The sequence below is a fragment of the Nelusetta ayraudi genome, unplaced genomic scaffold, assembly GCF_046127955.1.
Source record: "Nelusetta ayraudi isolate G7.1 ecotype Tasmania unplaced genomic scaffold, CSIRO-AGI_Nayr_v1 ptg000004l, whole genome shotgun sequence".
Lineage (NCBI taxonomy): Eukaryota > Metazoa > Chordata > Actinopteri > Tetraodontiformes > Monacanthidae > Nelusetta > Nelusetta ayraudi.
This window is the reverse complement of record NW_027466054.1, coordinates 10,534-37,500: the sequence shown is the minus strand read 5'-3', so window position 1 is coordinate 37,500 and position 26,967 is coordinate 10,534. Positions and strand designations below refer to the sequence as shown.

Sequence of the window (26,967 nt, the reverse complement as noted above, 5' to 3'; positions counted from 1 at the left end):
TCATGGCAGCAGCAGCAGTGAAGCAGCAGCAACACAAATAGCAGCAGCAGCAGCAGCAGCAGCAGCAGCAGTACAGCAGCAGCAACAGCAGCAGCAGTCATGGCAGCAGCAGCAGCAGCAGCAGCAGCAGTCATGGCAGCAGCAGCAGTAACAGCAGCAGCAGTAACAGCAGCAGTAACAGCAGCAGCAGCAGCAGTAACAGCAGCAGCAGTACAGCAGCAGCAGCAACAGCAGCAGCAGCAGCAGCAGCAGTCATGGCAGCAGCAGCAGTAACAGCAGCAGCAGTAACAGCAGCAGCAGTAACAGCAGCAGCAGCAGCAGTAACAGCAGCAGCAGTACAGCAGCAGCAGCAACAGCAGCAGCAGCAGCAGCAGCAGTCATGGCAGCAGCAGCAGTAACAGCAGCAGCAGTAACAGCAGCAGCAGCAGCAGCAGCAGCAGCAGCAGCAGCAGCAGCACTCTCCTGAGTGTTTATGTGTCACTAAATAGTGCAACTTTTCACTTGGCGGGGCTCCTGCTAATGACCGCCGGCTGCCAAATCTGTCTTCTGAAGCCATAAACACTTCCCCCCTCACCCACTCTCCTCCCCTCCTCCCCCTCTCCTCCCCCTCCCTCCCCCACATCCCCTCCCTCCCCTCCGGACGACGAGCGAGCGAGTGAGTGAGGGCGGACCCTCTCTGTTCCCAGTCCAGTCCAATTAGCAGCACTTTGAGGGGTTGATGGGCGGCTGCTAGGCCCCCGTCTGTCCGGAGGGGGCCGCCGGCGAGCCTTGGCCCTGGTGGTGGCGGCAGCGGTAGTGGTCACATGACCAACCCCCACTCACCCCCTCACTCCCAGTTTCTTCTTCTTCACCTCCTCCTCCTCCTCCTCCTCCTCCTCCACCTCCTCTTCGTCCTCCTCCTTCTCCTCCTCCTTCTTCTTCTGCTTCTGCTTCTTCTACTTCTTCTTCTTCTTCTTCCAATTAAACCACTTTCAGCAGCAACAAACAGAGCCTCTCCCAGCATGCACCTCAGGTGGGCGGAGCCAACACCTGGCTTGGGTGTGTGTGTGTGTGTGTGTGTGGGGGGGGGGGGAACAGGGGTAGGCGTGGTCACAGGTCTCTGCACCCTTTGTGACCTCACAGTCCTGGCCAGTGAAGAAGGGATTTTTCTCACGTGTGGCTGGCTGCTGGTGATACTGGATTTCCTCCTACTGACCTCAGACCAGTAGGATGGAAGAAGAGCCTGAATTGCCCTCTGATTGGCTCGCCCTCCTCTGATTGGCCTGTTCCCCTCTGATTGAATTAATCTTTTTTTTGTTAAGTAGCAAATTTTTCCTCACTCAAAAAACTTTATGATGCTCACGTCTGCAGCAGTGGACCGGACCGACCGGCTCGGCTCGGCTCGGCTCGGCTCGTCAGGATTGGGTGAGCAGCAGAGCAGGAGGAGTCATTAGAGTTTTCCGGGTCAATGAGTTCTGCATGAACATCGGCGCCCCCTCCTGGGAGTGTCTGAAACCTAGCGAGACACTCGTTTTAGTAGCTGCTTTTTCTCTTCTGTCTGAGCTGCACATGTAAATGTTCAGTACATGTGCTGCGTAGCGGCGGACTACCAACTCTAGCAGTGGTCTTGTATTGGCCTCGCTGGGCCAAATATAATGACACTGCAGGGCCAAATTCGGCCCGTGGCCCAGAGTTGGACACCCATGCTTTTTCGTGAGTTTTGTCAATTGTTCTGCTGCAGTACCGCAACATGGCCACAGGCAGCGTGCAGGAGGAGGAGGAGGAGGAGGAAGAGGAAGATGAATGGGGAGGTGGGGTGGGTGGTGGAGTTGAAAGCTATAAGGTGCGCTGGGCTGCGCCTGGCGGCGAGTGGAGCGCTCCCTCCCTCCCTGTTGTTTTATCAACGCTGCGTTAACAAGACAAAGAAGGCGGTGGCCTGCGTGGCGGCGGCGGCGGCGGCGGCGTTTTATCTTTCTTCAAAGCTGTGCAGCCATGGCGGCGCCCCCCCCCTCCACTCCTCCACCACCACCCCTTCCTTTATCTCCATCTGATTGTTACACAGAGTAAAAGGTTGCCGTGGAACTCAGCCCAACTCCACCCCCAGGGGGAGGGGAGGGGGGGTTAGAGAGTCGGACTGAAGGGGGGCAGGGGAGGGGGTTTGGGGGGGGAGGGGTTTGGGGGGGGAGGGGGTCCTACTCCTTCTCCTCTCAAGGCCTCTCTCTCTCTCTCTCTCTCTCTTTTTGACAAACCAAGGTGGGGATCGTCCTGGCGAAAGTAACAACCCCCCCCCCCGCCCCCCCACCCTCTCCACCCTCTATTTCTGAGGCCTTTTCTTCCTGTGCGCGGCTCACTCGGCCCTGACAGCGACAGCTCCCCGCTCAGTTTGATGTGGGCTTGACGGTCAAGGATAATGGTGCGTCGTGGGACCGTTGTCATTGCTGTCAATAGGATGGCCGAGGGCGGCGGCGGCGGCGGCGGCGGCGAGGGCGGGCGGGCAGCGAGGGCGGGCGGGCGGGTGCCCCCTTGTGATGATACCTTCACCCCCCACCTCCTCCTCCTGTCGGTCACTCTCTCCACTGCTTGATGCGTCCTTGCTGCGTCTCAGCAGCGGAGGCTAATCTCTTTTTAATATTTTTGATTTTTTCGGGGTGTGGAGCAGGGGGTGGCGGGGGGGTTTGTTTTGTGATGCGGCGCCGCCCTCCAAACGACTCGCCCCGCTTTTCATAATCCCACTTCTTCGACTTCTTTTTTTCTTTTTCTTCTTCTTCGTCTTGTTCTGAATCCTTCGCTGCACGCCAAACTTCCTCCCCACACACGCACGCACACACACACACACACACACACACACATGCACACACACACACACACACACACACACACACACACACACTCACACACACGTTTTTCCGCGCATTCTCGTCTTCTCAATGTCAAACAAAGCCGTGAAAACTACTGATCATTTTCTCTCTCTCTCTCTCTCGCTCTCTCTCTCTCGCCCTTTTTTTTTGTTTGGATGGAATCTAACAAGGATCCCTTTTCTCTTTGATGTAATTAAGCTCCTGAGGCCTGATCCGGCCGTCAGACTTCATTTTTTTCTCTCATTCTCCTCCTCCTCCTGCTTTTTTTCCCCAAGCATGGCGGCGGCGGCGGCGTGGGGTAGCTATCAGAGGACTTCAGATGTCAGCCACTCTTTCAAGCTTCACGGCACCTCGTTCGCTCGCTGGCTCTTTCTTTTTTCTTCCTCCTCTTCCTCCCTTAACGCTCCACGCAGCGTTAAGGAGAGGGCTGGAGGACGAGGAGAACGGCGGAGAACACAAATGCTGCCCGCACCTCCTCCTTGTCCTCTCCCTCCACCTCCTCTTCTTCCTCAACTTCCTCCTAATCCTCCTCCTCCTCCTCTCTTCCTCCTCCCCCTCCTCCTCGTCCTTCTTCTCCTCCTCCGTCACTCTAACAGACTCCTTATCTTCCCGCCGGACTCCTGCTCCAAAAATAAAATGACCCACCTGTAGCTGCGAAACATTGATCGGGATTTTTTTTCCCAAAATGAAATAGTAATTATTGTAGATGAACTGGAATTTGCTCAGGAATTTTACCTTTTTTTTCAAAAGTTCCCAAAACAAATTAAAAATCTAATTGTGGCTGAAAGAAAGAAAACAAACCCCTGGATTTTTCTTTTTTTTTCTTTCTTTTTTTCCCAGAAGGCCGCGCTGCTGCTGCTCCTCTGCTTCCCCCTTAATGGGAGCTAGCGGCTCATGCGCTAATGGCGAGCCAGAGCAGGAGTGGGAAGCCCGCCACGCTCGCCAAACAAAGTCAGGTTGTCCGTAACGCCGCCTCCGCCGCCGCTGCTGCCGCCATGGCCGTCGTGGTCGCAGCTCTCGGAATGACGGCGAGCAATTTGCAACCCGATGGTTGGCTGCTCGCGGGGAGGAAGTGGCCCACCGGGAGGTGCCGGACCCTCGCAGGAGTTGCTAGTACATGGCCTCTTCCTTCTCGCTGGTGCGGCACGGTAACCACGCCGCTTTCTCCCACCGCCGCCGCCGCCGCCGCCGCCATCCGTTGGCTGTTGGACTTTTCCAGTTTTCCAGGGAGGTGGATTAACTTCCTGCTGGAAAAAGGGGCTTTAGAGCTCATCACGGCGCAGTGATCCTCAACCTGTAGGTGTCGGCGTGGCCCTCGACTGTGGGGGGAGGGAGGGGGTGGTGTGTGTGTGTATGGGAGGGGTTTGTGGGGGGGCGAAGCAGCTGAAACAATGGAGCCCTCTCAGCCATCGGGGGGCGGCGCCTCCGCCGCATTAAACTGTCAGTTGGGTGGCGGCGCTAATAGTGGCGACGTTGGGCGACCTGTTAATAAAAGGGGGAGGGTGCTGGGGGGGTGCTGGGGGGAGGAGGGGCTTTGGGGTGTGGAGGGGTTTGATATGATATGACACGTTAAGCGTTTAGCTAAAAACCGTCGCTGTCAGATTATAAAAGTGACATCTTCAACTTTTCCCTCCTGTTTTTTTTCATTTTCTCCTCATTGTGCGGCAGCGCCGCATTAACGCAGTGACACTGGGAACAAATGCAATTTGGACGTCATGGCAAGAGGTAGTTGAGGGGAGAGGGGGGGACAAAAGGGGAGGCATGTCATCGCTCCTTGAGCGGCATTGTGAAAAGCCTGACACCCCTCTCGACCCCAGGCCCCCCCCCCCTCCTCTGATGCTCCTGGGTTTTGCAAAGGTTGATGGGAAAGCGGCGGCGGAGGTGACAGGAAGTGGCTGAAGAGAGGACGGCGGTGGACCTCGAGTCAAACGGGTCTCGACCGGATTAGAGAGCGACTCTTTGTGCTGCTCTTTCATCTCGACAGTGAGAGGCGTCATCGCTCCCAGGGGATTGTGGGTATCAGGGTCCCCTCCTGACGAGCCTCATTGTGGAGGAGGAGGTGGGGGTGGGAGGAAGAGGAGGAGGTAGGAGGAGGACGAGGGAGGAGGTGAAGGAGGAAGAGGAGGAAGGAGGAGGCGGGGGGAGGTGAAGGAGGAAGAGGTTCACGCTAGAAAAGAGTCGAAGTTGGGAAAATTTTTGGAATTCTACTTCCTGTTTGGTGTCCAAGGTTAATCCAGATTAAAATAGATTAAAACGTTGTGTGAATGCAATACAATTTCATCAAGGACCTCCTTGAGTGGGGCTTCACTGTCAGCTCCCAGATGGAGGCCTGAGTGGTGATTGGAGGGATTTCATTTGATTTGACTGTGTTTTATTTTCTCACTGGTTTCCTGTTTTTATTTCCTGGTGCACCAGTGTTTCCTCATCAAACCTGTGACAACCAATGAGATTTCAACCCAAGGCTTGACCCCTCACTTCCTGTCTTTTGTCCTGCCTCTTCCTCCCATTAAAGGCCCTCTGATTGGCCCAGGACGTCTCCCTCTGAACATACTGGAACCGGCCAGAAGTTTCTGGAAGCTGCAGGTCCTCCAGGTGGATCCTGAGGAACCCAGACTGGAGCAACCTGGAGGAAGTGGACCGTGTGGCTGCTGCAGACCAGGCAGGAATGAAAAATACCCAATTCTACTTCTGCTGGCGCGTGGTTCTGGAATCTTCTAAAGCTTTAAAAACCGCAAAAGCGTCAAAACTGCTGACGTTTCATGTCAAATTCTTGCAAACAAAAAACACATTTTTTCATTTCCTGTTCTGCCTGTGTGGGGTAGTGCTGCCCTATTTCCTTGATTCAACACTCTCTGGCGTGGAATAATAAATAAATAAATAAAAAATAAATATTCTTAGTGTTGAGTGAGTTGGAATTCTGGGAACTAAAGGCCCCGTTAGTTCAGGAGGCCTCTGATTGGAGCAGCAGCTCTGCCTCCGCTGCCGCTGAGTCGGCAGTCTAGCACTCCAATTAGCCCGAGGAGCGGCGGGACGACACGGACCGCTGCACTGTTGCTGCTGCTGCTGCAGACACACGCACACACGCACACACACACACACACACACACACACACACACACACACGCTGCAGGAACAGTCAGCGATCAGCAGCAATCATCAAATCTGTTTTGATGTTTTTGGTCAAAAAACGCAGTTCCCTGTAAATATGAGGATGTCATTTGAATATATATGTGTGTGAGTGTATATATGTATATATATATATATATATATATATATATATATACATATATATATATATGTATATATATATATCAATGTACATATACATATTTGTGTGTGTATGAGGCATAAGATGATTTGAGGCCCTGCTGCTTGATTCTCGGCCTCCGCTAGATTAGAGAAGGTAAATCCAGGTGAAGCCCCGCCCCCCTCCCTCTTCCTCCTTCTCCCCCCCTTCTCTCCCCTCCCTCCCCCCCAGGGCGCTTCTTCCGCTAATCCGTCACTATGTTAAACCCCACCTCCGGCGCCACGTGGGGCTAATCTGCTACCTGGACGCGGTGGTGCGGAAACCGCCGCGTCCCCTGCTGAGCCTAATTGGAGGAGGAGGAGTAGCAGTAGGGTGGAGGAGGGGGGGGGGGGAGGAACGGTCAAATCCCCTAATTCCTGGATTATAATTTAAAATATTCCAAAAATGCTAATCAGGGAATTGCGAACAACAAAGGGATAATCAGACCGTCATCCAATTACTGCTGCTTGGTTTTTAATGTACATATACGCACACACACACACACACACACACACACACACACACACACACACACACTCACACACACTCACATACATACATATGTGTACGTGTATTTGTATACAAATCTATGTGTATATATATGTATATATATATATATATATATATATGTATATGTATATATATATATATATATATATGTATACATATATATACATACGTGTGTGTATATATATATATATACACACACGTATGTATATGTATATATATATATATATATATATATATATGTATATATATATATACATACGTGTGTGTATATATATATATATACACACATACACACACATGTATGTATGTATATATATATATATATATGTATATATATATATATATATATATATATATTTACATGTGTGTGTATGTGTGTATATACATGTGTGTATTTATTATTTATATATATTTTATTCTCCCCCTCCACTTGTCCCCGTGCCGTGCCGACCTGCAGCACCGACTCTTCTTGGTTCTAGCGACCGGGCTCCGAACCCCCCCCCCACCCCGAACCCCTCGACCCCCCTACAACCTCCCCACCCCCTCACTAAAATCATCAGAGAAATATGTTAATGAGGGTCCGGATATTCACACACTTAATTAGCCGGCCGCCGCTTGTCTCACTCCTGATTGGAGAGCAAAGAGACGAGAAAAGACTGTCGCCAGTTTAAATCCGGCCTGAAGGTGATGAGTTTCTTTTTTTTCCTTTTTTCATTTTATTGAGCGACTGTACGAAGATGAACTTCTTCTTCTTCTTCTTCTTCTTCTTCTTCTTCTTCTTCTTCTTCTTCTTCTTCTGTGGTTTCCTGCGGCAGCAGCAGTAGATTAGGCCGTCATTTGCAGACGAGTTGCGTTTCCATTTTGCCACGTTGAAGTGATTGTACTAATTGAAGTGGCATTCATTAAATTAGCATATGATATGTTGGGGTGGGGGAGGGGTGGGGGTGGAGGGTGAGAGACGCCCCTGCAAAAGCAAAAAAAAAGGAAGCTGAGGGTGAGATAATGCAGCCGGCGCTCCAAGAACAAAAAAGAAAAAAGAAAATTAGAAAGCAAAAAAAAAAAAAGAATTCTGTGAAATGTTAAAACTTTTTTTATGAGGTGGCAGGGAAAACAAGTTTGACAAAATTTTGAATTAAAAATACATATTAAAAAAAAAAATCAATTACGACAAATAAAAATGTGTGTGTTAAAACTCTGCAGAGGATGCATTAATTTCTACATTCGCACTTTCACACAGAGGGGAGGGGGTGAGAGGAGTAGGAGGGGAGTTGATTATTCTGTTCATCTCTCTGGCTTCTTTTCTTTTTTTCTTCATCATGTTCTTTTTCTCTCTCTGCAGCAGAATATCACTTACTCAACAATATTATTCCTCTGCTATAAATCTCTGTTTCTTAAAAAACACAGAGAAAGAAAGCTGCTTGGCATATTTATTGGCGAGTGGCGCTGAGCCTCTAACCCCCGCGCACACACACACACACACACACACACACACACACACACACACACACACACACACACACACCCCGCCGCCCCCGACAACACAATGACCCAAATCCAGCAGGAGGACTGCAGGGTCTCAAACACGCTGCTTAATCCACAACTTCAGGTGTTTAAGGCAAACACACACACACACACACACACACACACACACACACACACACCACGCTTTATGAACTCATTAAAAAGCCTTTTTTTAAATCCTAATCTCCAGGAATTCATTTATATGGAGTTTGTGGGCAGAAAGAAACACCTGCAGTCACAAGACCAGAGGTGCTTCTACATACATTACCGTGTGTGTGTGTGTGTGTGTGTGTGTGTGTGTGTGTGTGTGACCCCGTGGCTGACGATCCAAAACGAAAAAGAAAAAAAAAACAAAAAAACAAAAAACCTTTTCAGCCGATTTCACCCACATTAGTTTTCTCTTTATTTCATTTTATTTTCGTCAGCTTTCCAAAAAAAAAAAAAAACCTCTCCCACAATCCCCCCTGGCTATCTGGGATGTATGTAAAACATCGCTACCTACAGCCGACAGCAGCAGCAGCAGCAGCAGCAGCAGCGGCGGCGGCGGCGGCGGCTGGTGGCGAGCAGCCAAGACTGCGAGGCAGGAGGGGGCGGTGCCGAGGAGGGCCGCGCGGAGCCGACGCAGCGGACGCAGTGTGTATAGATTATTAACAACAGGACGGCTATGTGGGTGCGCGCGGCACACACACACACACACACACACACACACACACACACACACACACACACACTTCATTATCTGTCTCCTCGCAGTTTTGCTCTCTCTCCTCTTTTCTCTCCCAGCGCTTCTTTTGTGACTTGTTTTTTGTTTTCATTTGCATGTCGATCGTTGTTGTTGCAGCAGAACCGGTCGGTCGATTTCTTGATTGTATTTAATTTTTTTGTGTGTGTTATGCATCACAAAAAATAACAACACAAAAAAATCTTAACAATTCTTAAAATAAAAATAAAAATAGAGACCCCCCACCCAAAAAATAAAAAATGGTTCCATTACGTCGTTAACAATAAGGTCTTACCAGTCTTGACATGAAATAAAAATGATAAGTGATGAAGAGAGCAAAAATAAAATCATTAACAAAAAACAAACGTGAATGAGAAAAAATAGAAAATGAATAGAAAGAAATAACGTAAATGGAAGACAAAAATATCAAATGCATTAACGCGAATAAATCAATTAACGCACAAGTACATGAATAAATAAATACATAAATGAATCAATGGCCGCTGAGTTCATCTGTGCTGTCACGACTCCGTGTGATTGGTCCATATGTCCCTCCCACCACTGTGCAGCAGTAGGATATAATGGGAACCTTGAAATATTCATGAAAGTAATAACAATAAATAATCATAGATATTAACAGACCTTTAAATCTTTTCAGTCAAGAAGCTGATTGTTCCAAAAGGTGTTGAAAGGTCAAAGGGCACTTCCCCTGCCCGTTACCTGAATAAAAATAAATCCACTGTGTGTGTGTGTGTGTGTGTGTGTGTGTGTGTGTGTGTGTTTGAGGGGTCGGGGGGGAAGAAGAAGAAGAAATCCTGGAATCCTGAAATGCTCAAGCACAAAGCTTGAGCATCGGCGTCACAACCGCCGCTAAGCCCCACCCACCCTGGCATTTTTTTTAAAAAAAGGCTTGACCTTAATCTGTGGCAGGTCGGCCCACAGGTGGCGCTGTGCAGAAGCGGCAGGGTGGGGGGGGGGGCTTGAGGGGCGATTGTGGCTAATCTCCCGCTCCTCTTATCATCAGATTCAGCGACTGAGGGAGGGAGCGAGCATCCGTCCATCCGGGTGCTCGCTAATGCTAATGCTAATGCTAGCCCCAGCGCCAGCTGAGGCTGACGCCCAGATTAGCCTGACAAGCAGCGGCCAATTGGATTAGAGCTCCTCATGCCGTGGGTTTGATTCCCTCCCTCCCTGAGCTTTGTTTGCCAGGAGACACGCGGTCAGTAGCAGCAGGGGGAGGGGGGGGGGGCCGCGGGGGACGTTGAGGGCCGTCGACTTATGCTAAACCCTCTAGCCCCCCTGCCCCCTCCTCGCTCCTCCCCTCCCACCTCACTATTTTTTCCCACATTTCTTTATTTGTGTTTATCTTTTTTGCGGATTTGTGAGGCGGCGTGTCGCAGCTTTTCTCTCCGCTGCCGTACGCTAATATCTCCCTACCGCCACCGCCACCATACGCTAATATCTCGCTACCACTGCCGCCACAGTTGATTGACCATGACGACTTATCACTCCAAGTCCATGTGTGTTTATTGTATCAGTTTACAGCGACACCGCCACCGTTAACAGCACCACCACTGCCGACTTCGTCCAGCAGGAGGCAGTGCGCTGCCTCCCTCTGTCTCTTTTATGGTTGGCCCGCCTTGTCCACCGGGAGGCGACTGACTTCCAAAACACCGTCGACCTTGTTAGCTGGTAGCCGCTGTTTTGGCGCCACGCTCTGCGGCTACAGATGTGGCTAATAGAGAGCGCTAATGGAGATCCATGAGAGTGTGTGTGTGTGCATTTGTGTGTGCATTTGTGCATGTGTGTATTTGTCTGTGTGCGTGTGTGTGTGTGTGTGTGTGTGTGTGTGTGTGTGTGTGTGCGTGCGTGTGTGTGTGACCTCCGCCTGGCCAGTCACCAGCCGACTGATGACTTCATTCCAACGGCGCCAAAAGGTGAAGACGGCTATGATGTGATTAGCGCTGCTCGCTAATGCTAACGCTAGGCGAGGACAGAACAAACAGAATGGAACGCGGCCCTCAGGGCTGGAAGGTGGGTACGCAGCAACGTGGGATTAATGAGCCCCGAAGAACTTTGTTCACAAATGAAGGTTGTGACTCCTCCCACTCTCCCCCACCCCTCACCCCACTCCTCCCCCTCACCCTAATGGTTTTCCCTTACGGAAACCCCATGTTGTGTCTCTCTCTCTCGCTTGCTCGTCCCTGGGGCTACGGAGCAGATTCTCCACTCTGCTAACAGCTCGCCGCCGCCGCCATAATCTGAGCGCTGCCGCCTGCTACTGCCGCCGCCGCTGATCCAGTGATTAGTCGGCGGCGCTTTGCATCCGACCTGGAGAAATTCTCTCAGTGGGAAGTTTGCATCCCCCCTTCCGACTGTCTCTCCAGTTTTTAATGGATGACAGCGAGAGGAGGTGGCTACCGCTAATTGTCTCCGACGGATGAGCGACGGCGCCACCTGCTGGTTTTTTTCAGTGCCCCTCCCCTCCACCCGCCTTCCCACCCGCACCTTCCCCAGGTAGGTAGGTGGAGGATTATGAGGCGGAGGGGGAGAAGAGGGAGGGGGAAGGGAGGGATAGTGAAGGGGAGGGCTGAGGGGGGCGGGGAGCGAAAGAAAAGCTCATATCTCCGTTGCGGTGACGGCCGCAGACGTTTATTGAAAGGCCTTGGCATTAATTCTCTCAAGCAGGTGTAAGCCCCCGTGGAGGTGTGTGCCCACTCGCGCTGATACGCCCCCTTAATGTGATGAGCGCCTGACGGGCGATGGCGCTAAGCTAAGCTCCTCCAGGTGGAAATTGAATCATTTTTATAAAAAATAAAATCCAGCTCTGCCGCTTCTGTCGAGAACAAAAGTGTTTGAAACAACACAATGATAATAATAATAATGCAGAAGGTCACGCTAATGCAGCTAACACACTCTGTTAGCACTCTGTTTGCCTCTGTTAGCAATCTGTCAGCCTCTGATGGCACTCTGCTAGCACTCTGTTTGCCTCTGTTGGCACTCTGTTAGCCCATTAGCTTGAGCCTCCATCCTGGGAGCACGGCACTGGTCTGACTGCGACCTCCCGTTAGTCCGACAGTCTGATTAATGAGAGTTCGAACTAATGGGATGTCCTCATTAGTTCGAACTGGACGAGCATTAGTCCAACTCTCCATTCCTACCGTTCACCATACACCAATTCTTCCAATTCATCTGTAATATAAACAGACAGGTTGGATATTTGAGGTGGCGGGGCCCCCCCGCAGGTCCTCGCTGCCGTCTTGCTGGCCGGCCTCGACTGGCCTCAGCGGCGCGTCGTGACGGCTCCGGGTCGGATTGGAAAGGTTCGTGGGTGAAGGTGGAGCACCCCTCCGCCCGCACCCACCGCTGCTCACGCGAGCCATACATCTCTATTATTATTGATATGTTCCTGAATGGAGAGACAGATGATTTTTCATGTGTGCCTGACCTGTCAATAAGACACATGTGACTGCAGAGGTGCCGTTGACTGTGTTTCACCAGCGAGGAGCTGTCATAATGCACAACCTTTACGCACTGCTGCAGGCTCATTACAGTGTCCACACTGTCCACAATGAAACCTTGGCACAAGGCCTGGGCGATATACCCATATAAAAGAATATAGGCATATTTTTGAACGCGATATGGAATTAGGCTATATCGCCGATATCGATATCATATCAAGCTGCGGATCCGCAGCGCTCTGATCTGCTCCCCTCTCACTAGCCCCTCCTCCTTTATGCACAGAGGGTGGGAGCGCGGGAACAGATAGTCCCACATGTCATATTTGCCTTTGACTTTGAATCAACATTTACTGTAGCAGTGTGGAAAAAATATCGGGATATACTGTATATCGTATATCGATATTCACCCTAAATATATCGGGCTATGACTTTTAATCCATCGCCCAGCCCTAAAATCACACTTTACAAACACAATAAACTGCAAGAGACAGACAGAGAGAGAGAGAGAGACAGAGAGACAGAGAGAGAGAGAGACAGAGAGAGAGAGAGAGACAGAGACAGAGACAGAGACAGAGAGAGAGAGAGAGAGAGATAGACAGAGAGAGAGAGAGAGACAGAGACAGAGACAGAGACAGAGAGAGAGAGAGAGAGAGAGATAGACAGAGAGAGAGAGAGAGACAGAGAGAGACAGAGACAGAGAGAGAGAGAGAGAGATAGACAGAGAGAGAGAGAGAGAGAGAGACAGAGAGAGAGAGAGAGAGACAGACAGACAGAGAGAGAGAGAGAGAGAGAGAGAGAGAGAGAGCTTGTCAGAAAGTAGTGATGACAGTTGGAACTAACGGGACCTTCCATTGGTCCGACCTCCTATTGGTTTGACTTGTGGAGGTCGGATGGGAGGTCAGACTAATGCAGACCTGGGCAAAGTACACATCCGGCCCGCTGCGTGTCCCTGTCCGGCCCACATGAGGCCAGTCAGAAATTATGCGACCTAGCGGTCGACCGTGAAGGTAGTTTATCTCCATCTCATGGAAAGAGAGAGTGGCAAAGATACTTTAGTGCGATGTCCCACCAGCACCTTGTACAACCAGGCCGTGCGGCGCCCCACACATACACACAAACAACACAACTACATACAAACTACACACAAACAGCAAGCAAACTACACACAAACTACACACTTAGAGGCACAAAAGTTCATCAGTTTCGCTTTGGCGACAATAAAAAAGCAGCAGCAGCTGTTTTTCTTCTTCTTCTTCTTCTTCTTCTTCTTCTTCTTCTTCTTCTTCCTCTTCTTCTTCTTCTTCTTCTTCTTCTCCTCTCTCATTACATGACCTGAGGGTCTGCACAGCAGTTCAAAAGAGGGAAAATTCAATTAGTTTGTTTCTAATCTGGCTTTGATTGGTGGTGATAAGCGGCGAGGACGAGGGCGACGCCCACGACTCCATCAGCCAGTTTGTTTCTTATTACTGTTAATCTTCAGCGGCCTGGAGAAGCTCCGCCCCCTCAATCAGAGCCTCAGCTCCGAGTGTGACGACTGTACAACTGATCCTCCTCCTCTTCCTTCTTATTCTTCCACTCCTCCTCTTCCTCCTCCACCTCTTCTCCTCCTCCTCCTCTTCCTTCTTATTCTTCCACTCCTCCTCTTCCTCCTCCACCTCTTCTCCTTCTCCTCCTCTTCCTTCTTATTCCTCTACTCCACCTCTTCTCCTCCCCCTCCTCTTCCTTCTTATTCTTCTACTCCTCCTGCTCTTCCTCCTCCTCTTTCTCCTCATCTTCCTCCTCCTCCCCCAGTTCCTCCTCCTCCTCCATCTCATCTTCCTCCTCCCCCAGTTCCTCCTCCTCCACCTCATCTTCCTCCTTCTCTTTCTCCTCCTCCTCCTCTTCCTCCTCCTCTCCCCCTCAACTCCTCCTCCTCCTCCTGTGCCAAAAAACTTGAATGGATGCGTTTTTTTTTTTTTTTAGCACGTAGCGCGTTAGCGGCTTGCCCGTGGGAGCGTCCCTCCACTCAATAGTGGGGTTTGTTGTGTGGTGTGTGTTTTCCTCGCTGGGTTGCGTGTCAGAGGTCACGGCTGCAGGCTGCGGGCCCACGACGACTGGGTCACATGATGCAGTCTGACCCTCCGGCGTGCCGGCGACAACAACGGCCGCTCAGTGGTCGGCGGTGGGGGAACTCCTGCAGCCTGGAGTCAAACACTTGTTGTTCCTCCGCCACAAGTCGCTCTTTTGTGTCCAGACGGTGGAGATGTTCCTCCCCCCTCTTTGCCCCCTCCCCCCCCCCGGTGCCAGGGGTCGGAGGGAGCTAATAAAAAACTGGTCGGGGTGTTTCGGGGCAGAATGAAGCGTCTGTTTTGGACGTTCCAGAGAAAGAAGAAGCAGTTGATGTATAGACTCTAATAATAATCATCCAATCAGGAGTCTCGCTGTTAAAAATAAATCAGCTCCTTTTATCTAAAAATTGAACACTGGCATCTCTTTGTGCGTCTGCCTGTTTTTTTTCTTTTTTCTTTTTGAATTGTGCCGCTGTTTTTTTTTTCTAATTCTAACCCAGGCCAGTGTCGGGCTGGCGTCAGCGACAGGTGACACTAGCGGAGTGAGAAGACGGAACAAAGCCAAGGTCGCCACGACTTCCAAGAAGTCAAACACTCCAACCGCACCCTCCTGATTCCCTTCTCGCCGCCGTCTCCTCGTCTTCGCTCGCAAAGCGTCGGAAGATTTGGGCGCTGGCGAGCAGACGAGATTAGCGGCGTGAGGAACCTGGCGCCGCGGCAGCAGCGGCGCTAAGCGCTCAGCTTTCTCCTCCTCCGCCGTAAGACGGCTGAGCATCGCACCTTGAAATATTCCCCCCCCCCCAAAAAAAAAAGCGCTGAGGAAGTGCCAAGATCTCTGTGTGGATCCACCGCCGCCCCCTCCCACCCCACCCACCCAACCCAACCCCTACTACCACTCCACTTCCAAATAGCTTAGCATAATTCTGCGCTAAGCTAATACCTGGTGAGGAAGTAAAGCCTGAAGGATGGGATTATTTCATGTGTGACACGCTAATCACATCTGGGGAACAGGACGACTTCCCACCGTTTAACTTTCCTCAAGGGGGGGGGCGGGGCTAAGCCTTCCCCTTCCCCCTCCGCCCCACCAAACCTGCCGCCGCCGCCACAATGTGTCATTGTCGTCGGTGGCGGAAACCTCCAGACTGCGCCGCTCGTTTTCCGAGGCATTTGCCGTCAATCAACGCCGCCCAATCGCTCCGCTTCGTCTTCCGCCGGATTTTGAAGCCTAACTCTGCCCCCCCGACGCCCCCTCCAATCCCCACTCGAGCCCCTCCCCCTTTCACTCCCCCCCCCCCGACTCTCGTCAGAGATTTTTCCTGAAAGTTTTACACAAGGTGAAAGACGGCGTTGACGGCTTGCGGTGATGGCGGCGACATCTGGAGCGTGGAGACGTTATTAAAACACACACACGCACGCTCGCACGCTCACTCGCACGCTCGCACACTCGCACACACACTCTTTCAGGATCGGTGCTCCGATAGAAATCAATGAACGGCCCTACGAGCCGCCGCTGTCCGGCTGGCTGGTCAACAGAGATGGGGGAGTCTGGAGGGGGGGTCGAGTTGTCGAGGGGTTGGGGAGTTGGAGGGGGTTGGGGGGGGGGGGGGGGGCGGGGGGGATTGTAACTTTAATTACTTTGATCCGTCATGCATTGTGTCATTGTGTCAGCCGGCCGGATGCCATGACGGGCGGCGGCCCAACAAAGGGCCCCGGAGCCGCCTGTTTCATCACGTCCACCACGGCCGCTAAACGCCTGATGAAGGGTGGCGCCCCCCCCCCCCCCCCTTCCAACCCCCGCCCCCCCCTCACCTCCCTGATTGAGGCAGAAACTCATTTTGCCGAGCCGTGTTTACCAGCTCATTACCAGGTTGGGGGACTGAATGCGGCGCCGCCCGCTTTTTACAAAAGCAGCACAATGGCGCCGCCGCTATCAGCGCTATCACATGGTGGCGCCGTGATGGAGCGGCGGTGGCGGCGGTGGCCGTGTCTCTCTCTTTGGGCCGTAAATACCAGCGCGCGTTTGTGTGTGTGTGTGTTTTGCAGCTAAATGAAGAAGGATTTGACTGGTGGAACAATGGCGGCCCTCCTCCTCCTCCTCCTCTTCCTCCTCCTCCTCTTCTTCCTCCTCCTCCTCCTGCTGCTCCTCCTGCTCCTCATGTCCTTCCTCCTCCAGCTCCTCTTCACCCTCCTCTTCCTCTTCCCACTCCTGCTCCTCATGTCCTTCCTCCTCTTCCTCCTCCTCCTGATGCTGCTCCTCCTGTCCTTCCTCCTCCTCCTCTTCTTCCTCCTCCTCCTCCTGCTGCTCCTCCTGCTCCTCATGTCCTTCCTCCTCCTCTTCTTCCTCCTCCTCCTGATGCTGCTCCTCCTGCTCCTCATGTCCTTCCTCCTCATCCTCCTATAGCTCCTCTTCACCCTCCTCTTCCTCTTCACACTCCTGCTCCTCCTTCTTCTTCTGATCTTCATCCTCCTCCTCGCCGCCGCCACCCAGTGGCCACCGTGCAACACGATAATGGAAAGATGAACAAACAAGAGTGAGAAATTCTTTTTTCGAGCCCCCCCCCCCGAAACTTCTTTAACATTAAAAGGGTGCAACCAAAGCACACCGTCATGAATATTCCTCCACTTAGTGGCCACATGAATCTGCACGATTGTTCTTTGATAAATAGTCCAGCGCGCTGCTGCCGCTGTCATTTTGTGCCGAGCATTAATCTGCAAAATGCTGGAGACCCCCAAAAGAAGAGGGGAGAATAAATAGGAGAAGAAGAAGAAGGTAATTGATATCCAGCCAATGGGAAGGAAGACCCCCCCCCCCACCAATCCCCCTCAAAAGAGAAGTTGTCTTATTAATTATTGCGGCAGAAGAAAGAGGCGCTTTTGTTTTTAAAGTCCTCATTCACACGTCGAGAGCGATTAAGTGGGTGACAAAGAAATGTAAAAACAACAAAAAAGAAAAAAGAAAAAAATGAAAGAGCTGAAGGGAGTCAGTCAGTCAGTCAGTCAGTCAGTCAGTCGACTGGAGTCTTAATTCATTAGCTGATGAGGGATTTGCTAACTTCAGACCTCACCCCCCCTCTGCCCCCCCTCCTCTCATGGCTCATATTTCTGCCTCTGACTGATTTGGGTTTCTTTGTATTCTTGCGCTCGCTGGATAATCTGCCACAATGTGACCAAAAATGGGCTTTGAGTGACTTTGGCAGCGGCGGACAGAGGACAGCGAGGACGGATGGCCACGCTAGCTCGCCTAAGTCACGGAACAACAACACAATTTTTGGTTGAGCACGTTAGTGAGCGGAGATGTTCGATAGAAATCTTTTTTTTTAAAATTTGTTCAAAGTTTTTTTTTTTTCCAATAAAAAACGGCCCAATTGTCACCTTGTCGACTTTTATTTTGTCAGGAATTCCAAAATATCGGAGCAGGAAGAGCTCAACTGCTTTGCCCCCCCACCTCCTCACCCACACACTCCCCCACCTCCTCCCCCACTTCCACCCGTGTCAGGCAGTGTGAGCCAGTGTGACGCCGCCGGCAGGCTGATAAGGGAAGTGCAGCAGTGCACTGATGAGCCCGATAGGTTTTCAATTTTTACTTAATAAATATATTAAGTGGGGGTGGTCTGTTCCCCATCAGCCCCCCCCCCCCACCTCCTCATTGCCAGATCCCCCTTGTCAGCCGTCACCAGAGCTGTGACCGGAGGCGTCAGTGAGCGAGGACGACCCAGCAGATGATAATATAGGGTGAGTTTTATACATGTGTACATATGTGTGTGTATATATATGTGTATATATATATATATATATATATATATATATATATACAGTATGTGTGTATATAAAAGCCCCAGAATGCAACACTTCCCCGCGTTCTGCGGCGGCGCCTTTTATCATTATTCAAAAACGGGAAGGGAGAGAAAAAAAGAAGTGTTTTAATGCGATGGGTCGCTGCAGTCCCGTTCAGGTCTGCGTGATTCCGATAGTATCATAATTACAATTAGATTACATTACTGCAATCAGAGCGGGGGAGTTGGGGGGGGGGGGAGGAAGGGAGGGTGGAGGAGAAAAGGGGGGTGGTGGGGTCGTTAAGAGAGGGAATATAAATTGCTTTAGTTTTACAAGTACTGAGCAAGCAGAAATTTGAATTAATCTCTGCTAAAACATCTTGTACCCCCCCCCCCCCCCCCCCCGTTTTTCCTCCCTCACTTGCCCCCCCTTCCTCCCCTCTCCGTCCTCCCCCCAGCGCCTCTGATGCTGCCTCCTTCCAGGCCATCCGTACAAATTAAAGCCAGGAGGAGGAGGAGTTCCTTCTTTTTTTCTCAGTTCGAACAATTTTGCTGCAAGTTTAGGAAAAGTTTTGGGTCAAAGGTCATGTGTGTGTGTGTGTGTGTGTGTGTGTGTGTGTGTGGACAAAGGATCTGGGTGTTTGGTGGAGGTCAGCTTTCCGTATCCTGTCACGCCTCGGATGAAATTCCAGGTTGTCTCAAATGGAGACGAGGTTGCCACTCTTGAAAAATCCCCCCTTCACAAAAAAAAAAAGCCCCATTTCTGCTTTTACGGCCACCGCTAACCGGATGAGGAAGGTGCAACAGCACCTGCAGCCGCAACTGACCGGGTGGTTTCAACCTCCTTCCTATCTGACCGGCCGCTCTGCCGCAATCTCATTGGTTCCAGCAGAAAATGGAACACCCCGGTGGTGGGTGGTGGGCGGTGCAGGCGGGACAGATAAACCGGAGCTACTGGAGCTGCTGGAGCTAACAGCCTTTAGCCCCCGAAGAAACCAGCTGCAGCAGTGGCTGCCGGGAGATTACTTTACCTGTGTCCTCCAGCAGGTGTGAAGCTGCGAGCGGAACCGATAGGCGGAGCCTGGGGTGGTGGTGGTATGGAGGGAGGAGGGGGGGGGTGATAAGGAAATGTTGCCTGAGCTGCTGCTGCTGCTCAAGAAGTAAACATGTTGTTCACACATATTCGCTGCAGAGTGGGGGCATCACCCACACACACACACACACACACACACACACACACACACACACACACACACACACACACACAGATACATGTACCTAGCTGCACGCCGCGTTAACGTTAACAGCACATGACATCATGACACGCTCACGGCTTACGCTAGCAAAATGCTAACAATAACAGGCCATTTTTACTACTGCAAATGTGACAGCACAAAGCGAACCATGGCTAAATGCTAGTAGCGAGCTAACTCGTCTAATTAACAATGGCTTTATTTAATAAGTAAATATATACATACATACATACATACATACATACATAAACAACCAATAAAATAGCATTAATTAAAAATTTAAGATGAAGTTTCAGCTTTAATCAGCAGAAAACTTCCAGGTCGACGGTGATTGAAATGTATTTGCCACCACAAACGTCAGCAGGTGTCACCTGAGTGTCACCTGAGTGTCACCTGACGCTGCAGGTCATGTGACCCCCCCAAACCCCTCACCAGACTCCGAAACATCCATCTGTGTTTGTGTGTGTGTGTGTGTGTGTGTGTGTGTGTGTGTGTGTGTGTGTACGTTGTCTCTAGTGTGTTACCGTGCCGCTCCACTTGCTCGACCCGCTCACCCGTGCCAAACTGGGCATGCACCCCCCACCCTCCATCTCCAGGCCCCCCTTTAGCTCCCCTGATGCCTCGCCTGCGCCACCTGGGTGCCCCAGTTGCTCCAAGGCGACGATGTGCAGGACGGTTTTCCCGTCTGCTGAGGGCAGGAAGACACATTTTCAGCCGGCGGCAGCAAACACCCACACACACACACACACACACACACACACACACACACACACACACACACACACAATTTGCTCATATTTCTTCTGCACATTTGTGTCTATTTAAATGGTGATTTCCACAAAATATTTTCAGAAATGTGACGAGGTGCAGCAAGACAAAATTAAATATACATTAATTTCAACTATAATTAAAAAATACATAACAATTAAAATGCATTAGTAAAAACTGTTCAAGTAAAATGAATTCAAAAAAATAATTAAAATTAAGACAATTAATATAGAATGAATCTAATCTGAAACGTGATTTGATTTCAGGTGGGGAGGAAGGAGATTTAAATGAGTCTGCCGTTGAAGCAGCTGCAGCTTGTCGTCGTCTCCTTCATCCTCCTCCTCGCCGCTGCAGCCAAGGTGTAATTTAGCGGCGATGCTGATCTGACCTTATTGTGTTTCCTCAAGTAGCCGGGAATTAGCTTCCGAGGAGCGACGGCGAGGAGCCCCGCTCTCGAGTGAAGGGTCACAGGAGAGCCTGGAGGAGGCGCGATGATCAGGTCGTCCCTCCATAGTCTGGAAGAGCATACCCCCCCCCCCCGATACCACCCCAATTCGCACCCACTGCGCTGCTGATTGGCCCCCTGGTACCCCGGTGATGTTGGCAGCTGGGGAGGAGGGAAAAGAGGAGAAGGAGAAGGAGGAGGATGAAAAAGTGCAGGAAGAGAAGAAAAGGGGAGGGGGAGGAGAAGAGGAGGAGGAGGAGAAGAAGGAAAAAGGAAGAGGAGGATGAAGAATAAGAAGAACGGAGGAGGAGGAAAAGAGAAGAAGGAGGAAGAGGGGGTGGAGGAGGAGAAAGAGAGAGGAAGAAGTCAAGGAAGAAGAACATGGAGAGAAAGAGGAGATTGCGACTTTTGATAGGAAGTGACTGTGATTGGAGGGGGCGAGGCCAGCTGACCTCCACCTGCTGGAGGTGGTCATGGTTGGTTTCTTCATCTTCACCAGCAGCAGCAGCAAAAGTGGGGTGGCGTGTGTGTGTGTGTGTGTGTGTGTGTGTGTGTGTGAGTGTGTGGTCCCCCAGGTGTGTCTCCTGCCTCCTGATAGGCTCCAGAGCCCTCGACTGGAGAAAGAGGAAGAGAGAGAGAGAGAGCGAGAGAGAGAGAGAGAGAGAGAGAGAGAGAGAGAGCGAGAGAGAGAGAGAGAGAGAGAGAGAAATCAATTTGCAGCTCAGCCCCTCGCTCGGCCCCTGACAGGGTTCGACTTCCTGGAGCGGGTGAGTGACAAACTCCATCAGAGAGAGAGAGAGAGAGGGAGAGAGAGAGAGAGAGGGAGAGGGAGAGAGGGAGTGGGAGGGAGAGAGAGAGAGAGAGAGGGAGAGGGAGAGGGGGGGAGAGAGAGGGAAAGGGAGAGGGAGGGAGAGGGAGAGAGAGGGAGAGGGAGAGGGAGAGAGGGAGGCGGCGAGGTGGAGAGAGGGGAGGTGGCAGGGGGGAGTGCGGAGGTGGGAGGGGGGGAGGAAAAAAATGAAAAAAGTGGCAGAATTGGGGGGGTGTAAATGATGAATTACTCTTCATCAAGTGAAGGGAAACACACTCCGGAACAATCCGGAAAAAGGGTGCAGGAGAGTCTGACCTCCAGCCGGCGAGCTGCCGTATCTTCATTCAAGAAGACAAGCATGAAATTACTGCAGGATGGGATTGTCATGGAGGGGGGGGGCAGGGGGGTTGAGGGGCAGGGGAGTCATTACTGGGGGAGGGGGAGGAGGGGAAGGAACCTTCATCCACACATCATAGCAGCAGAGAGGAGGGAGGAGGGGAGGGGCCAGCTTCCTCCAGGAAGTGAGTTGCAGGTCGAGGGGGCGGAGTCATGGAGAGGGTATGAGCCAATCCGAGGCCTGTTTTGGTTCCCAGGTATCTAAATTAAGAAGAAGAAGAAGAAGAAGAAGTGGAGAGATGCTCAGCTCGCTCCTGATTGGTCTGACGGTCTGCGAAGGGTCCGTCAAGGTGGAAGTGGAGGATTTTCATGCCGTTCCTGACGCTCCGGATGGGTGGATGAAAGTAGCGTCTTTTTGATCGTGAGGCTGAGAGAAAGAAGGGAAGCAGGAAGAAAAGAAAGAGAGGAAGAGCCCTCATGAGGAAGTTTGGAGAATTGCAATTGTGGGCTGACAGAGTTTTTACGAGCTAGTGGGACACGAGCTAAGCCTCGTTGTCGCTCCGCCCCTTCCTCCTCATAGTTGGGCCTGATTGGTCAGGCTGAGTCACATGAGTCCTCAGCTGATCTGGCTGGCTGCGGTGAGATTCTGGGGAATGGGGCGCCCTCTCTGGTAGCAGCGTGTCATTACACACACACACACACAAAATAAATAGAACCTGACGAGAAGGAGCTTCTAATTCCCGACATGTCGGCGTTCCGAAGACACTTTCCTCTTTTTTCTTCCAGTCTGAATGAAATGAAGTGTTTATTCTTGCGTCCGTCCGTCATTATCGGCCGCAGCCGCCGCCGCCACAGCCACCGCGGTGTTCCACCACCGCTGCCGTCGCTGCAGAGCGGGCAGGCAGGCGAGTGTCAGGTCGGAACGGCGGGACAATCAAGACGGGAGCGAAGGATAATGAGGATGCCGTTTGGAATTAGAGACCTCCGCTCCCTTTGAGCCGCCATGAAAGCCTGGCATTAACGAGGGCAGCAGAAGAAGAAGAAGAGGGAGAAGAAGAGGACGAGGACGAGTAGCAGGAGGAAGAAGAAACGTCTGCCGTTTTGAAGGATTGCTAATTTACCCAGCGCTCCGCGTTCTTAAAGCGTCCCTTTTATTCCTAAACAGCCTTTAGACAGGTTTCAAACCACCGCCGCTCCAGTAATTAGACGGGGCTGGAAGATGACTGGCTGGCTGACCGTCGTCAATGAGGATGTTCGGGGAGGAGGGGTGAGGAGGTCCTTTAATTCTTCACTTCAAAGCTGCTCCTTATCTTCCACCGACGCAAACTTTAGAACTCTCGCACACGTTTTTTTCCCTCCGTTTTCCCGCCAAACTGGAGGGAGGGGACACGGCCAGGAGTGGGGCGTGGCCTCATCCGCCGCGTAGGAGGAGGAGGAGAGAGGGGGAGAGCGTGGCGGCGGAGCTACAGTCAGGGGTCCCAACTGCACCATCACTGCCCTCTGAAAACTCTGCAAATTATGTCACCATTTCTCCTCCAACTTAATGGGAAAAATGCAGCCGTTTGATTGGACAAGGGCGGACCAGGCTGCCGCCCACAGGAAGCTGGAGTATTTTGTGTGCGTGTGTGTGTGTGTGTGTGTGTGTGTGTGTGTGTGTGTGTGTGTGTGTGTGTGAAATCCATCCATCATCACTTTTCATTCATCCATCCATCATCTCTTCATCCATCTTCCATCCATCCATCATCTTTCTTTCATCCATCCATCATTTCTTCATCCATCTTCCATCGATCATCATCTTTCATTCATCCATCCATCATTTCTTCATCATCTTCCTTCCATCCATCATCATCTTCCATCCATCCATCATTTCTTCATCATGTTCCTTCCATCCATCATCATCTTCCATCCATCCATCTTCCATCCATCCATCATTTCTTCATCCATCTTCCATCGATCATCATCTTTCATTCATCCATCCATCATTTCTTCATCATCTTCCTTCCATCCATCATCATCTTCCATCCATCCATCATTTCTTCATCATGTTCCTTCCATCCATCATCATCTTCCATCCATCCATCTTCCATCCATCCATCATTTCTTCATCATGTTCCTTCCATCCATCATCATCTTCCATCCATCCATCTTCCATCCATCCATCCATCCATCATCTCTTCATCCATCTTCCATCCATCATCTCTTCATCCATCTTCCATCCATCCATCATTTCTTCATCCATCTTCCATCCATCCATCATCTTCCATCCATCCATCATTTCTTTATCCATCTTCCATCCATCCATCATCATCTTTCATTCATCCATCCATCATTTCATTCATCATCTTCCTTCCATCCATCATCATCTTCCATCCATCCATCTTCCATCCATCCATCATCTCTTCATCCATCTTCCATCCATCCATCATCTATCATTTATCCATCCATCATTTCTTCATCCATCTTCCATCCATCCATCATCATCATCTTTCATTCATCCATCCATCATTTCTTCATCATCTTCCTTCCATCCATCATCATCTTCCATCCATCCATCATTTCTTCATCATGTTCCTTCCATCCATCATCATCTTCCATCCATCCATCTTCCATCCATCCATCATTTCTTCATCATGTTCCTTCCATCCATCATCATCTTCCATCCATCCATCTTCCATCCATCCATCATCTCTTCATCCATCTTCCATCCATCCATCCATCATCTTTCATTCATTCATCCATCATTTCTTCATCCATCCATCTTGCATCCAAAGCTAGACAACAGGAAATGTGAAGTAAAACCTGGGGGACTAGGATGAAGGTCCTGCCCACCTGGAGGCGGGGCTTCTCCCTCCTCCCCTCCCCCCCTCCCTGTCAGTCAGAAGGAGCGGGCTCCTCTGCTTAATCTCCTCCATCAACAGCGTCACTGGAAACTTTTCAAACTCAAACAGGATTTTGGAATCTCTCTCCATCGTCCTTGAAACAGACCCTGGACTGGACTGGCTCGAACCCCTTGTGATTGGACGGGCAACACGCCCCCCCCGCCATATGGCGTAGCAGCCGCTGCAATGTCATCCATCTTCGGGCCCTGCACCCGACTCCCTGGGACTTGGCTGAGGAGCATGTGATCGATCACAACTGATCAATAATCAATGCTGAGGAAGAAGAGGAGCGAAGAACAGACACATGGCGAGGAGGAGGAAAAACACCTGACGAGTCACTTCCTGCCTGACCAGCGGAGGAAGAACTCAGGGTTTGGGGGGTGGGGGGTATAGGGAGGCCGGGGCACAGCCTTGATCAAAGGAGGCTAACGAGTGACACATGATCACCTAGCAAGGCCGCTGCCGCTGCCGCTTAATTAGCCATCATCTCATACAACTCATTTACTCAGGACGCATTAAATAAACATGCTAGATGTCTAATTAGGATATTGTGTTTAACTTGCTGCGTGGAACACACACACACACACACACACACACACACTTTGTGTGTGTGTGTGTGTGTGTGTGTGTGTGTTCATAATCAGATGTCGTCACCTTGCTAAAGTGATAGCGCCTGCAGCATAATGGAGGCCCCCAGCCTCATTTGCGTATATGTGTGTGTGTGTGTGTGTGTGTGTATGTGTGTGTGTGTGTGTGTGTGTGTGTGTGTGTGTGTGTGTGTGTGAAGATTTTTTTTTTGCACAGTCAGCTGGACAGAACAGAAGGAGATGAAGAAGAAAAGAACAACTGCCCCCTGGTGGTGGTTTCTGGGCTCTACTGTGTGTCAGTCAGTCTCTAACATTGTTGTATTGTGTTGTCAGTTGTTGTTGTTGTTGTAATTGTTGGTCGGTGGACAATGAAGTCAAACGTGTCTGTGATGAACGAATCAGCGCTGCATTTATTTTAAAGAAGCTTGGAGCCTCACCGAGGTGTTTGCATAATTAAAACAAAACAAACTCCCCCCCCCACCAACCCATCTTCCCCCATTTCCGAGGGCTCAAACTTGAAGCCGCCGCCCACTCGTCCTTCGACAAAAAACCCACCTCAAAGCGACAACAGCACGTCAGCGCAGGACAAAAGGAGGCGGAGGAAGCTCCCTCCTCTTCCTCTTCCACTTCTTCTTCTTCTTCTCCTCCTCTCACTTCACTTTTGTCACTTTTTTGCATAATGCAGCTTGTTGTGCGACGTGAAAAAAGCAGCTTAGTATTATTGTTGTTGTCACCCGAAGGAGGCTGCCAACAATGCACAGTGGTGTCAAAAGGTGTTGGGGGAGGTTGTGGGGGTGACGAAGGGTGGCAGGGGGGGGCAGAGGGGTTCCCGTATGGATGAAAAGGTGGCCATTGTCAGGTTGTTGCCGGCCAGTCATTAAATTCTCACCAGTTCATCTTGCAGGGATGAACTGCACAACCATCACACAACTTCACAAATCACACAACCTCTTCCAACTTTCCATAATGGAGAGCCGCGTGGCCACTGGGGGCGCCGTGTCCATTTGCCGGGCGGGGGGCGGGGGGGGGTCGCAGAGCGGCAGATCGCTCAGCGCTGCTCGGCACGACACGAGACGACATGACGCCGTGAATCATTTATTCGGCACGGCGCTGCAAGTGTCACATCGCGTTAGCCTAGCGTCCCCCGGATCATTCAAGGCTACATTAAAAAGGTAGAACCACCTCAACGCCCCCCCGCCCTTCCTCCCCTCCTCCCATCACGCACCCCCCCCCCACTCCCACCGGCACTTTGTCACATGAGTCTGCCTCTCTTTGCTCACGCTACAGCAGGACAAAACATCTGTCACTGGCTAGTAAGCGAGCTAGCTAACTGGTGGGGCTGGAATGCTGCTAATCGTTCTGGCTAGCCAGCAGCACAGTCGATCGTCTCTGTGCTGTAGTAGCATGAGCGGGCTAGCCTGCCTGTTAGTGACGGCAGTCGCAAAAGTGGCTCTACCCACATGTAGCCGTGGCTAGCGTAGCTTTGTAGCAACTCGGGCCTTTCAAACAAGTGGCAGTGATGGAGTGCGACATGTCCGACCGGGTCAAACTGGTTTTGGCCAGAAACGCTCATGAGTGCTGCAGCAGGGGAGAGGAATTAAACCAATCACACGACTACAATTACGGCCTCATTTCGGGGGGGACGTTAGCTCGGTTAGCGGTGACCTTCCGCTTGTTTATCCGGCCTCAGCTGACTTTGACCGGCGCTGCTGTATATTATTGTTTACGAGCGCA

The 26,967-nt window shown here is 51.1% G+C and overlaps 1 protein-coding gene across 1 annotated transcript in view; it reads right to left on the bottom strand.

Moving 5' to 3' along the window:
• Positions 1-5,896, bottom strand: part of LOC142898385 (activin receptor type-2A-like) — a 112,352-nt gene extending 106,456 nt beyond the window's left edge. Inside the window, exon 1 of the mRNA XM_076041336.1 lies at positions 5,879-5,896. The gene's annotated coding sequence lies outside the window, so the exon portion shown is untranslated. The remainder of the gene's footprint in view (positions 1-5,878) is intronic.
• Between the last annotated feature and the right edge of the window lie 21,071 nt (positions 5,897-26,967).